Source organism: Parasteatoda tepidariorum, chromosome 10 (assembly GCF_043381705.1).
Source record: "Parasteatoda tepidariorum isolate YZ-2023 chromosome 10, CAS_Ptep_4.0, whole genome shotgun sequence".
Taxonomy (NCBI): domain Eukaryota; kingdom Metazoa; phylum Arthropoda; class Arachnida; order Araneae; family Theridiidae; genus Parasteatoda; species Parasteatoda tepidariorum.
This window is the reverse complement of record NC_092213.1, coordinates 4,362,875-4,370,431: the sequence shown is the minus strand read 5'-3', so window position 1 is coordinate 4,370,431 and position 7,557 is coordinate 4,362,875. Positions and strand designations below refer to the sequence as shown.

Sequence of the window (7,557 nt, the reverse complement as noted above, 5' to 3'; positions counted from 1 at the left end):
TATCGTATTTCAGCAGTCATTTAAAAATCCTTAACCTACACCTCTAAACAGTATTGTTCTCTCTGAAAAATAATGAAATAATTATTTCTGTGGAAGTAATATTTTGGAAATTCCAGGAATAATATAAAAAATTCCACACAAAAAAAAAATATTCCACCCTTTGTCACGCGATTTATATCGAGAATATGCTACACTAATAAATTCGAATCACGCTTTTTATTTGATGGAGGGTGGATTTAACAGTTATGAGTCTCGCAGTCTGATCCATAGATCGTCTGCTCTTGCCTAATAATCCCCGCCAACTCATGCTTCAGGGGTCGAGCATAAATGATGTCACCCTTTTTCAATATTTTTGACTCCTCCCTTTTATTATATATTTTCACACTTCACTAATCCCTTTATCACTTGTCCCATTATATTACTTTGGTTACAGACAGTATTACAAATTTCATTTTTAAACTATGCATATCATTTGTGAATAATTCTGATTACATGTACATATTTGTCTGGATGAAAATAATACAAATAAAGTTAAAATATAAAAAATATTTGACTACAACTTTTTCAGTGTCAAACTTTACCCCCTCCCTCTTCCCAGTCTTGAACTGTCCCAATTTCAGGTGTCCCTCCTTCCCCTCCAGCGTAACATCATTTGTGAACGACCCACTAACTAAAAAACATATTCGATCTTTTCATTTTCTTTTCGTATGATTTACTACCCATATTGCCGTCTGACTACGTAAACTAAAATCATTCTAAAATCATAAACTTGCATTTTATACAAAAATAACACTTTAAAACTTCTCTTTAAAAAATCAGTTAGGCCTCTATTTACCAAGCAAAATTTAATAGCATAACTTTTAAGTATGTTTGCTTAATATAATTTTTTCATAAATATTTAAATGCTCACAAAAACTTCTGTGCAAACTTCAAGATATTCTATTAATATTATAAATATTATATTCAAAAAATTCATATGAATTTCTTTTGAATAATGCACTCAAATTCTCATATTCTTAAAATAAAGTGTCTCTCAATTCCATCTGGTTACTTTCATTTTCTTTATTTTTACATAAGTAAACAACTTTCGTATTTAATTGAAAGATGCCACTAACTTTCATTAATCAAAAAATATCGATACTTATACAACTTTGATCTTTAAAATCGAAATTAGCCATTTTTCATAATCGTTAATTAAGTAAGAATTTAAAAAAAAAAAATTGTACACGATTTAAAACTTACTAAACGCGATAAAACAAGAGATATTTTCACGGAAAATATAATTTTTTTATAATTATTTGTTAAATGAAATTTAAAAAAGAGAACAATGAGAATGAAATTGACAAACAATACAATGGAAATTTAAAAAATTAAACAGTTAAAATTTATTTATAAAAAATCGTGAATTGTGAAAAAAGAAACCTACTTACGAAAATTGTTTGTAAAATGATAGGTCAATTGAAAGCAGAATTGGTAAAATAATGCATAGTATGAATGAAATACAAAAAAAAGGAAAAGGGGATATAAAATCAATAGAATAGAAATTAAAACAAAACATAAAGGTTTATTAATCAAAATTTATTTATGAAAACTCACGGGAAATTATTTCAACTGCAAAATTTAATTTGATCAATTATAAACAAAATTGAATGAAATCAAAAGGGAAAATCGAAAAATAGAATAAAAAATAACACAATAGATTGGAAATTTGGTTTTAAAAAAAAGGTTTAAAATTTATTTATTAAAAATCATGGGAATTCGTCCCAACAGAAAATAGAGTTCGTTTTATTGCGAAAAAAATTTGAATGGAATGAAGAAAGGGTGACGGAAAATATTAAAAAAACCCCAATAGAATTAAAATTTGTATTAAAAAGTAAAAATGTAAACAATTAGCAAGTACTTATGAAAAACCATGGAAAATCATCCCAATCAATATTTAATTCTGGAAAATTTGAATCGATTACCAAAAAGATAATAAGGACTCCAATAAATAAAAAATTCGAATAAAAATTTTATGAAAATTAAAATTCATTTATAAAAAATTATTGCAACTTCATTTCATTAAAAATTATCGTTTTAACATTTTTTTAATCAAAAAACGCAGCAGACATAGCAAACGATTTTATATGTTTACAATTTACGAACGAATAAAAAAAGAGGGAAAAAAATGGTTTAAGTTGAATAGATTTAGAACTGTGTGCGTGACACATTATATTTCCTCCCACTTTTTTTACTTTCATAACTTCAGAGTATTTTCCATAGATTACGAAGGGTTCATAGTTTTGGATATTACAGTTTTATTTAACGTCCACAATCGTTGCTATAGCAACAGAGGGGGGTCCGCATCCAATAATTCCTTGGCGGCATAGCCGTTACCGCCCGATTTCAGCCAACTCCACCAGCAGCCAATGCTGAATGACAGAAACAGAGAGAAGATTCCATGCTTAAATCGAATTTCGAATACAACAGAAAATTTCATAGGAGTTTAAATCCCTTACTATAAGAGTTCCAGGTAAGTTATTAAAATTTTTTCGAATTACAAGAGTAAAGATGATTTGTAGAGTTATAGGAAAATGAGTTACTGCATGCTGTATGGCAGGGAAGAAACTGTTAAAGAGACGCCATTGGTAATTCAAGGGCTCTGTTTGGTTGCTTGAATAAAAATGCTATAATAATTAAATGCTTATAAAAATAATTTATCATAATTCGGTAAAATTATTTCATTCTAATTTTTAGTAATAATTTCATCATGGGTTTTTACTAATAATATAAAACTCCGAACTAATCGGCATGATCTGAGAAGAGAGCAAAAATGACATTCAAGTGATTGGTTTCTTTGAATTGTTTATTCTTTAAAATTTTGTATAATTATGTATGATATTGTGATTATTGATAAAACAAGTAATCATATGATAGTTATAAGATAACTGTATAATATTTATAATTCTCACATATATTCAACTAAAGTATATCATATTAATAGTTCTCGCATATTTTTTTAATTTATACTTAATTATATGATGATTCTCGCTCATATTTTTTAAAATTTAATCTATCTATCTATGTATGATATTGATAATTTCTATGTGATATTGATAATACAAGTAATTATATGATATATAAGATAACTGTATTATATTTATAATTCCCACGTATATTCAACTAAAGTATGTCACATTAAAAGATCTCACTTATTTTTTAAATTAGGCCTAATTATATAATAATTTTCTCTCCTACTTTTTAATATTTTGTCTATTTATGTATGATATTGATAGTTTCTATGTGATATTGATAATACAAGTAACTGTATGATAATACAAATAACTGTGTATTTATAATTCCCACGTATATTCAACTAAAATATATCATATAAATAGTTTTCACGTATTTTTTTTAATTAGACCTAATTATAAGATGATTCTCCTCATAATTTTTAGTATTTTATCTATTTATGTATGATATTGATAATATGATAAACTATATTTTAGTTATAAGATAGCTGTATAATTTTTATAATTCCCACGTGTATTCAAATGAAGTTTACGATATTAATAGTTCTCAACTATATTTTAATCCTTTTCCTTTAATGCAGAAGTTTCATTAAATATATTTTTCATACTTTTTTTCATTTTTTTGGTACTAATTCAGGTCAAAATAAGTGAAAAATATTGTATTTAGCATTTTAATAATTTCCGGTAATGAATTACAGCATGAAACACTAATGTCTCGTCTTTTTCTGCGTTAAAGACAAAATCTTTGAAACACAACTCACTTCCAAACAATAATTTATCAAATTTGCAGTTACTTAGATCTAAAAGAAACAGTTATCCATCATAGAAATTTCTTTAATTTGCAAAATCAATCATTGTCAAATTTTTGAATATGAATGGAAAGAAAAATTCAAACAAATATTTCAAGAAATATACATCGGTGCCAAAAAGTGAAAATAATCGGACATTCAATATTTTCTAAAAGCGATCCAGTGCTATCAAACTCGATCTCTTAACCCCCTCCCCCCCACACAGACACTGTGGGCTTGACCGGACATCTTTAAAATCTTAAATATAAATTTCTACTTTTTAATAGGATTGAGCCGTGATAGATCACGGGATAGAACGTTCGACTTCCAATGCATTCGAACCGGGTTCGAATCCCAGTCGATACGAATTCCGCATCCGGATTGCACCGACCACAGTGCTGACGTGAAATATCCTCAGTGGTAGACGGATCATGGGTTAGAATCCCCTCGCCGGCAGGCTGACCATAGGAGGTTCTCGTGGTCGTCCTCTCCATGTAACATGCGGGTTAGCTCCATCAAAAAGTCCTCCACGAAGGCTAATTTCTCCCAATACTCGATCCAGGAGTTCTCTTTTCTTCTGGATTGGGTTCAAAATTACAAGGCTACGGAGTTGAACATTAGTAGTCGTAAACCCATAAAATTGGGTCGGCTGTTCAACGACGGTTACAAAAAAAATAGGGTTCATATTTAGCCACCACCCCCGTGAAGCCTACCCCGGTTGAAAGATCAAGTTTGGAACCATTTTATAGTATTTAAAAAAATTGAATATGACTACTTTCACTTTTCGTAAGATGTGCATTTCTCGAACTATTTGACCATTTCAAACCAATTTTACACCCTATATATACTTACTGTATATATAGGGGTACTGTATATATAGTGTGTATATATATAAGGTCAACTGCATACTTACTGTATAACACAGTTATTCTAAACAAGTATATTTAAAAAATTCACAAACTTTTCGCAAATCAATAATAAATATTTTGCAATGTAGTTATAATTGATGCTGGTGTTTTAGAATTAGAAAATGGTAACTAAAATACTCCAAAGTAACTTTACTGAATTATAGTTTCATAAAAATTATACATTTTATAGCAGTCAGACGATGAAACTCAAACAATAAATATAATTCCTAAAGGAAATCTACTGTAAAAATATCTTACAATATTTTTAAAAAAATTATAAAAAGTAAAATGTATTAGTTTTCATGTAATAATTAAAAATAACCAAAAAAAGTTAATTAAGTTACACTAATTGAGTTTTTTATTAAAAACCCCTAATTAAATCGCATTTATGATTTTACTATCTTCTAAGCTACATATTTTCATCTGAAAAATTGCGTTTCTCAATAGAAATTAACATTTTCTCTCAAAGGCCAGAAAACTGACTTCTAATGCGTCTACCACTGGAAATATTTTCACATAATAGTTCAATAGATTAATAGTTTTTATTCCTACTCTTAGAAAACTAATAAAATGAAAACAACTTATCTGATAATTATACACTAAACTAAAAGCATTATATCAATTTCATAAACTAATTCAATAAACTAAGAACATTATATCAATATATGCTTCGTCAATGTTTGTCAAATGAAATTTAAGAAATTCCATTTAAATTTCTAGTTTATTTTCCTACTTTGCTTGACACATCAACACATTAACTCAGCTGGGTATTAATCGATTAAATTATTTAACTATTAATCGATTAACATTTAAAACTATCAATTGATTAACATTTAATACTATCATTTGATTAACATTTAGTACTATTAATCGATTAAACATTTTATGGCGATTAATAGTGTTCCATCACCATTTATAGTTTTTGTCTAACTTTGATTTTTTTTAAATTCAATTTTAATCTGTTTTAAATATAATTTTATGTCATTAGAATACGTTTCTAGAAAAAAAGTACTTTTTCAGCAAATTTGATTATTTTGACAAAATTTATGAATAATATTAATTAAAACTTTCATATCAGTTTAAAGTATTAAGACACCATTTTCATCATTTCGAAAGAAAAAAAAAAAGATAAAGGAAAAGAAAAATGAAAATTGCCGACTTACAGGATTCAAGATCTTAGCAGACAGAACGTGTGATAGCCGCAATCGAACCTATCGCGTCACTTGCACTCTACAATTTAATTCTTATTCTTTTTTTTTATTTTTAAATTACTTCAACGCTTTAATCGATATGTGAATGAATAAATTAATAAATCAATGGTTACTCTTAATCGATGCATAGATAATAATTAGTTAAAAGATCTATGCATCGATACTATGCATCATAGTTAGTAAACGGGAGAAAATCATAGTAATTATTGCACATCTAGAGAAAATACTAACAAATTATAATATATATTGTGCAATCATATAATTTTAATTAAATGTTCAAAGTCTAAGCTGATTCGAGCGAAATTATAAAAAAAAGAAGAAAAGAAAAAAAGAAATGCGTCGTAAAAGGATTTTTTAACTATTTCATCTGAATAGTAATTGCAGTGATTTCTTTAGTGACGTTTCAATAGTAGAAAATCATACTAATTATGCACATCTAGAGAAAATACAAACTAACTATAATACTTATTATGCAATCCTATAATTTTAATTAAATGTTCCAATTTTAAGCTGTTTCGGTCGAACTATTTTTTTGTTCTTTAAGGAAAGAAAAAGACATAAAAATAGTTTTTAATATTTCATTTGAATAAAAAAAAAAACTGACTTCTTTAATAACGTTTTACGTTTAATTTTTAACACAGGCTGTGCTAATGATTAACTAACGGATTCAGTTTCCGTTCGTGAATGAAAGAATAACTGGAGTGCGTCATAGCGTGACTCACTAAACATTCCCAAATCGATCAATGCCGACATGTGCAGCCATCAAATCGTCTCCGCAACCTTGTCCAAATCATGTCCCTCGCATTCTAATTTACCTTCAACCCCCATACAGGATATCGAATTTATTTTATAGAATAGAGAAGCATCTACGTGGTTGATAGAGCAGTGACACTGTCGAAAATATTGACGAAACTTTAATACATTGATAAGTGTTAATTTTCTAAAATCATTAAAATTGTATTATTAAATATCAACCTTATTAACTATGAAATTTAAATTAGCCTGTATAATATTATTATCTTGCTCACATCCATTTTCTGGCAAATTGAAGGTAACTAACAAATCCAACGTGCTTTAGTAATGCAGTAAGAACGCGCCATAAAAGAATCAGTTATTTACTCTTCTAACTCTATTTGTCCTTCTGTATTCATATTTTTTAATCTGGCAATCTTATTGCGAAAATATTTTAAATCATTCTTGAAAAATTCCGTATGTGTAAGTTCATTTGAATTGGCTACTCACTTTATAGATTTCGTTTTATGCTTCGTTCTGTATTTTCTGTTGGTGTGTTTTATTTCGTATAATATTTTTTACTTAATGTGTTCGATTTTCGTTAAAATTTTTTGAGTGCTCCTCTCACTATTGTATTGATTAATTTTGCTTTGACTATATTGATACAATATTAGAAAGCACTCCTTTTTGATGATTTAATCGTGTGATCTGCTGAAGCCATTATATTTTTTCATTGTTTTGTTTTCCGGCTTTTTGAATTATTTTTTTAAAAAAAAAATATTTTATAAATATATTTTATTTGAATAATTTTTCTTCTTTTCTTTCTCTCTCTCTCTCTCTCTCTATATATATATATATATATATGCATGCTTAGGCATCATGTATATATACCTGTACGTATGTACGT

General features: G+C 27.5%; 1 protein-coding gene across 1 annotated transcript in view; it reads left to right on the top strand.

The window, feature by feature from the left end:
• The first annotated feature begins 2,327 nt into the window (after positions 1-2,327).
• The window catches only part of LOC107454280 (SPRY domain-containing SOCS box protein SP555), a 16,003-nt gene continuing 10,773 nt past the window's right edge, over positions 2,328-7,557 (top strand). The window contains exon 1 of the mRNA XM_071186434.1: positions 2,328-2,709. The gene's annotated coding sequence lies outside the window, so the exon portion shown is untranslated. The remainder of the gene's footprint in view (positions 2,710-7,557) is intronic.